The sequence below is a fragment of the Mytilus californianus genome, unplaced genomic scaffold (assembly GCF_021869535.1).
Source record: "Mytilus californianus isolate M0D057914Y unplaced genomic scaffold, xbMytCali1.0.p SCAF_13, whole genome shotgun sequence".
In the NCBI taxonomy this organism is placed as follows: domain Eukaryota; kingdom Metazoa; phylum Mollusca; class Bivalvia; order Mytilida; family Mytilidae; genus Mytilus; species Mytilus californianus.
In genome coordinates this window covers 36,448,228-36,455,507 of record NW_026262615.1, presented here as the reverse complement: position 1 = coordinate 36,455,507, position 7,280 = coordinate 36,448,228, and the positions used below count along the sequence as shown (strand labels likewise).

General features: G+C 30.8%; 1 long non-coding RNA gene across 1 annotated transcript; it reads right to left on the bottom strand.

Annotated features, from left to right (window-relative positions):
* Window positions 1-3,186: 3,186 nt before the first annotated feature.
* On the bottom strand, window positions 3,187-6,906 carry LOC127723812 (uncharacterized). The gene is made up of 5 exons (XR_007992266.1): window positions 6,692-6,906; window positions 5,690-5,891; window positions 5,149-5,215; window positions 4,688-4,776; window positions 3,187-3,727 (listed from the first exon to the last, which is right to left on the bottom strand). It is a non-coding gene; the product is annotated as an uncharacterized LOC127723812 (long non-coding RNA).
* Window positions 6,907-7,280: the final 374 nt, after the last annotated feature.

Sequence of the window (7,280 nt, the reverse complement as noted above, 5' to 3'; positions counted from 1 at the left end):
TTCATTACTTTTAAAAAGATGTACGTAGTACAGTTTTATAAAAGTTCAATATTTGTTTAACCTATGTTGATATTCCTGCTGACGGTACATTCCCGTTTTTTGTTATAGAGACACTTTTCTAAATTGAGAACACATTGCATTACAGTATAGTTTAATTTGTATCAACATTTTAATAAAAGCAGAAATTATTTAGACCACAAATAATACTTATACAAAACCAACTACCACAAACAATGAAACCTGTTTTAACAAAACAAAAACAAAAATAACGAAAGCTATGATTTTTTTTTTCAAGAGACACATTCATTTTACAACATGTGTACAAACTTTAACACATTAAAACATTGAGAGCTATGGTGATAGGCAAAACAAAGAAATTTAAGATTCTGAATAGTTTATACATCAGATACATAGCTATACTCAATTCTGAGTTGAGAGTAAAGACGGAACTCAAACAAAGACAAACAACTAAAGAAATTGTCAATTCAAAACAATCAATACATAATTTAAGCATGCAATGGTCTGTTTTTTTTTCAAATTTATTCGAAATGAAAGCAAGTGACGATCACATTTGCTGAAGCTAGAAATGGGATCAAAACGTGAACTCATTTGTATAATATATTTTTTTCTAGAACACTCCATTTTTATATTTCAAGTTATTCAGCATACATTTTGTTTTTCAAAAATAACCAGTTCGCTGTGCCTCTAAGCATGTCTAATGGTGTCAAACTGGAAAGTTCGATCTATGTTTTTTTTTTTATCTGAAACGGTCATGTTAATTTAAACAGATCTTAATTGACTTAACAATAAATTATTAAGTTACATCAACATAATAATTACTTGTCTGAAAAGCTTCTGATCAAAACTGAATGTACCGCAGTGGAGAAGTTTTGAAACAAACTGAAATGCTGAACATGATTGAATAACTTATCATTCAGACTTTTTAGATGATGTTGAGATCAGACTACTGTGCATTTACATATGATCTATTGGTGTTTGATATTGTTGTCTCCATTGTCGAGTGATATACATGATTTCATCTATAACATTTATTTTGATCAATTTGAATTCAGATATGTGTTCGCATTTAATGGTGTCTCATATGGTTATGGTACATGAAGGAATAATAATATGTACTAGCTATGCAGTAATGAGTTATCCCATAATATCATTAGTTATCCGGTATTTTACTCTGAATTCTGTATTACTTCCATGTGTAACAATACATGCAATAGGGGTGTTATAAACCATTGAAATCATTAAATTAAAATTTTGAGGGAGTTGTGTTTTTATAATAATCGGTTGTACGTCAGTGTCGGAAAACATATTTAGCCTGTGCAAACTGATACAGCTCTGTGAAATTATTCGGTTTATTGATGTGTCAGGTCGTGAAATTTAATTCTTGAAATGACATTCAAATGGTATGAAGGCATAGCAGTTTTTTAGTGCTTTCCCTGTTGACTTTTCATGTGCACTGTTACAGTGTACATTCCCAAATTTGCATGTTTATTTCTGTCTGTTCAATATTTTGAATTTGCCTTACAATTCCTATTGTATAATTTGTCACCAAAATCAAGATAAGGTGATTGCATTGCTTCAATATCCAATGTTTAGATGTTGTCCTCATCATGGTTTACACTTCTGAAAATATTACATAATGTGGCGTTGTGGATCGTTGTCGGCCGAAATCGGGGAGTTAAGGTCTCACCTGTAGGATAAAACTGGTATTTACCAGTCGACTCGGGGTTGATTTAAATTTATACCACTTGAGACGTTTCAACAAGTAAAATATAAAGGAAGTAAAAGGTGAGATAAGCAATGAAACTGATATCAACTAAATACCAAATGTCAGAAGAGTAAATATATGAAGTGTTCTATGACGATGTAAAAGTAACATCAATTTCATTTCAAGTTCAAAAAGAAGCTGCTAGTATTGTACACTAGTTTAAGGTGGATCCCTACAGATATAGCAATTTTTTTTTCACCATTGAATTTTTCTTAAAATTTGCATACATATACTATGCAATGGCCTCTATAAAAATTTGAGTTAAAAATAGTATGTCACCAGACTCGTTTCCATGGTAACGGTCACCAAAGTTGGTACATCACGTGTATGCATAAATACCTACCTGGTGTAGAAACTCTGGATTTTTTTCAAGCCTTTGAAAGTATTTTGAAAGGTTTGTTCTTCATTTATTACAAAATTAACATTAAAAATGTAAATAAAACACAAATAATGGCAGTTTTATTCATATTTATTAATTTCGGCTCAAATTTCATCAACACTGCTGCACACAAAAAACACAGATTTTGATAAAAATTTCTATTTTTCTTAAATTTCCAAAAAACTGGTCCAATGAATATTTTTTAAAATTTAACAAAAGATGGTCAAAACAATGAACTTTGAAAAAAGAAAAAGAAAAATATGGGTCACCAGACTATTTTTTGACCTAAAAACGTTTTTGTGACCCCTAACGACACAGTGATCAACAGCAGTTCTTTGTAAATCTTTCAAAATTGTGTGTACAAAGTGTGACACATGTTGTCATATCCTTTGTTAAACTTACACAGAATAATACAGTTTCACAAGACAATCAAATGGAAGCAATTTTTGTTTCTACGAACAATGGTTACCATGGCAACAGGACAAGAAATTGGAAAATTCAAGTTTTTGCATTGTTCTGATGTGCAAGAGTAACTACATAACAGACAAAAAGAGATCAAATACCATGATTTCAGAGCTACAACACATGGCTTCTATGTAAATGTAAACAAATATTATGATAATGCAGCTTATATAAGCATTACTGTGGTCTAAAATGAGCAAAACAAATTACTCAGCAGTTAGCGAAAATCACCATATATTTTTTTCTTTCAATTATCGATTCATAGATACCAGTCATGCAAGTAAATGGATTAAAAAAATGTCAAGACTTTGTCACCCTGTCCTCAATTAATGATTTAAGTTTGATGAGGCATAATAATAATACATTATATATTTTCAGTTGTCATAGTAACATAAGCAAAAAATGATGAAATTATAACTTTTTCAAAGGTTTTTCAACTTTCTTTAATGCCTCAATAATTAAGCAAAAATATAGACTGTTATATTTAAAAATATGTATATAGTTTACTCCTCTGATTCAGTCAGATACTGATTGATAGTCATACACAAATGTAGCATAATTAGAGTTCATTTTGTTCCCTGTCAAAATTGTCAATCCTTCGATCCATATTGAATAGTACAGGTTGCTCCCATTCAGATATATCATATTACTATTAGTGGCATTAGAAAAGAAAATACCAGTTGTTTTGCTCCCTTCATTTAAAATGTCACATCTTGGCATATTACATCTCTGGAATAGGTTTGATCCACTGACAGCTGCTACCTGAGTGATGGCACTATGTCTTAAAAGACGTCTTGTTTGAAAATCAAATTTTACACATTGATCTATATATATATATATATTATAAAGAATATGAGAAGGAATTTGATGAATGTCACAAGCACTAAAGCATTGTCGTTTACTTCAGTTTCTATTTCATATGTTGTTCCTTCTTTAACATTTGAACTACATGGGGCCTTCTTTCTATTCTTTTTATTTCAATTCTTCTCTTTTAAATTCTGTGTTTTCTGGTTATCTCTTTGCCTCTCCAATTTCTAATTCATACTTTCCCAAACTTTCAGAGTAAATTTGCCGGGGGAACGTTTTGATGCTGCATTTACCTGAAAGTTTAATTTATTATTTTGTAATGAAAAGGTGTAATATATAGTATTATAGTGCAAAATTAATCCATTCATGTATTAAAACATCAATTAAAAAAAGATTATATACCTGACTAACAAAGGTACTCATTAAGCGTTTAATATCATGATGTGATATATGGCCAAGTTTTTGAAGTGATTGCAATAATTAGGTCACCTGATGGGTATGCAATTTTATATTGCTTCTGCATATGATGTACATCCATTTTAGGGTTTTTTTAATGTTCAATGGCAATTTGGAATGAAATATAAGTGACAATATAGGGAGCATTATAGTGTCCAATACAAATGCAAATTCAAGGTATAAATTTAATAGCCGTGACCTTGACCATTCACCTTAAATCAATACAGTTGAACTGTTCTTTTTGGTATACATTTACATATACAGCATGTGACCAAGTTTGTGATAAACATAAGTAATCTACATCACATAGTTAGCTTCATTGTTACACATAGGAACCAGTGGCAGTCTTTATAATATATTTTATATTTATTAAATAATAAAATAAAGTACAAATCAATAGTGTAAAATGTGGATCACTGTGACCTTCATTTGCCTGGAAGCTGAGGTACTAACTGAGACTCTGAGAGTCATCTGTGTATATAAGTTTGCATGATCTGACACCTTTAAATATGGTTGCTGAGATATGAAACTGGATGTTTAACATAACCAAAGTCAGTGAAGTGGCAAATGTATGTCATCTTTGTACAAGTTTACATGATCCTACAATTTATAGTTGATGAGATATGAACTTGTGCATTTCAACTTGAGGCAAACTAAAATCTACTAAATCTATTGTCCAAAAAAAAAAATGTTTGTGCCAGCAAAACACCATTATCAGATTAAAAAGTATCAAATGAAACCTCAAGTTTTTTCTCAAAGGAAACTGCATGTAATTATCCTAAAATGTATGTATTTACCATTGACAGCCATTTATATCCTTCATTTTTCTGTAAAACTGCTGCTAATAACCTGCTGTTCTTTAAAGGATGATGATCCACCATAAGACCTACAATTGATAAGAAATATAATAAAAATCGTATTGAGAGTAAATTTATATAATTATAGGATTCATAATGAATGAGACTTTTATATTACTTGTTATCAACTTCGGTTGTTCAATAACAAAATAATAAAAATAATAATAAACGAGCCATTTGTTTTAACTAAATTAACTATAAATTCACTCACAAACTGAAAAAAAATCATTCCATATAATAACATGAGCATTGCAAAGTATGGCATCCTCTCACCATAGAAGACTGTGGCTTCTAAAGATTTCACAAGGGTGTTTAGAATCTACAAGGTCCACTTTGACCTTGACATTTGGGCATTTCTTTTCTATTAATAAACTTAAAGCCTTTTAATTCTTTAAATTTACCTGTATTACTTTCATAGTTCCAACCAGTACCAAACATTTGCTATTCTGCAACAAAACTGGCTTCAACCTAATGAAAAAAAAGTAGTACAACATATATTAATGAAAGTACATGCAGTGTTCAAATACTATAGCTAAAACATATTACATTTAAAATTAACTGGAAACTCAGGCTGTCAACAATGAAATTTGTGATAATAATGTATAAAGGCTTTCAAAACCAAATTGGGTTCATTAAATTTGTTGAAATTGAATTTGTTTAATAAATACCAATGTTACTAAATCTAGTTCAATATTTTTGTTGAAACAAATTCTGTCATGATCTATACATCAAAGTCTTCAAGTATATATAACACTGCCTTACCAAAAAATTAATTTGAAATATTGACCCTACACTTGAAATTATTACCAAGATCTGTTAATTCATTTTTATGACTGCTAGGGCAAATATGAATATAATTATGGTCCTCATTATACTTTATATCTATTTTGGTAAAGTATCAAAAAAAAAACTTTGAAATTATTTAACTAAAGATTTAATTACCTTCCAATTACTCATTATATTAACCATGTTTAAAACTGTTTCTTCTCCTGAATTAATTTACAGGATTCTTTTGCAACTGCAAATATTTTCTATCCGGTTTCATTCTCCTTTTTCTTTATGGTGGATGAATTCACAGAAAGTATATTCAATCCATTAAGAAAATAGTTAAAAGGTGTGGCACTAATTCCTGCATGTATCATTCCTGAAAAATATGATATGAAATGTCAGTCTGCGCATTGGTTAATTAGATAAACTATTTAGACTTTTGAGTTCATAATTTAATTTGGAATATACAATTGTTTTTTTTTTAAAATTTATATTTATATAATATGATTGTAAATTCATATTTGCCTTTATTCTTATAGATCACAGACTCATATAAATTTCTGATAATGTGGAGTGAGGGTGGGTGTGGCTTGCATGCCCCTTCCTCGTTTTCTTTTTTCCCTTCATGCATTATCCTGCATTCTACACATCATTCCATCTGTGTTTTTAAATGACTAAATCTCTAAGGTATCAGACCACATGGTCTTTGATCACATGCAAAAGATGATTAATATGAAAATTCTGATTATAAGATAAAGACAACTAATATTTCAAGTTTGTAAAACATTATTTCTGTGAATGAATCATTGGGACTGTATTTGTTTTCTTTTTCAATTCTAATTTCATTTATGAAAAATTGCTACCAAATAATTATTTACAAAATAATCCTCCCCTTTTTGATGCAAAACTAAAAAGCCCCTTATGCTGTTGTCTTTCTGTTCATTGCAAAAATGATAAAAAAAGTCCAGCTTCCTAAAAAATTTGGGCACCACTTCCCCTCAAAATTATGCTTTTTACCCTCAAACCACACAAACCCCAGACCATAATAGAGGGGAATTCAAGAAAGAAAAAGAGAGGTGTGGGGCAGGTTCATTTATACAAGACATGAAACCATACACCTTCTCCACCAAGTAAAATGTGTAAAGAGAATCTAGAGAGAAAATTTAAATATCTTACCAAGTGCAGCTTTTGAATTGATAACAAATTCACCAGTCCCATTTCTTTTCCTCGTATCTACGCTGTTACATATGATTGATATGCAGGTTACATGCACTGCAGCTACTACAAGGTAGCATGGTATGGACAAAATGCTCCACTGCCTCCACCTCCAAGGTCGTATTTCCGTTTGCCGACAGTATCCGCAGGGGACAATCACACATCTTAACGAACAGATTCTGCGCTAGGTGGTGAGCCAGAGCTAAACTCACAAAAACTTGTATTAGATGATCTTATAAGTTGAGAATCATTTAAGACTGTGTGAACTTTCAGGCTGAAGCTATTCATATTCTTCATTTTAACGAAAGCATGAGTTTAATCTTTTTGATAAACCTTCCTCTCTTCCGTGCGATCAGCTGTAAGTTGTTTACACACGTTATCAACAGGCGACAACGGAACTGTACCCGTGACCCAGATATATAGGCGATATATCCTAAGATTAAAACAGGGAACCAGTTTTACATCAGTAAAACGTTGTTATCTCCCTTAGTATCGGAAGTTACCTTAAGTAGAAATACTTGATACTCTCCGTCGAAAACATGAACGACAG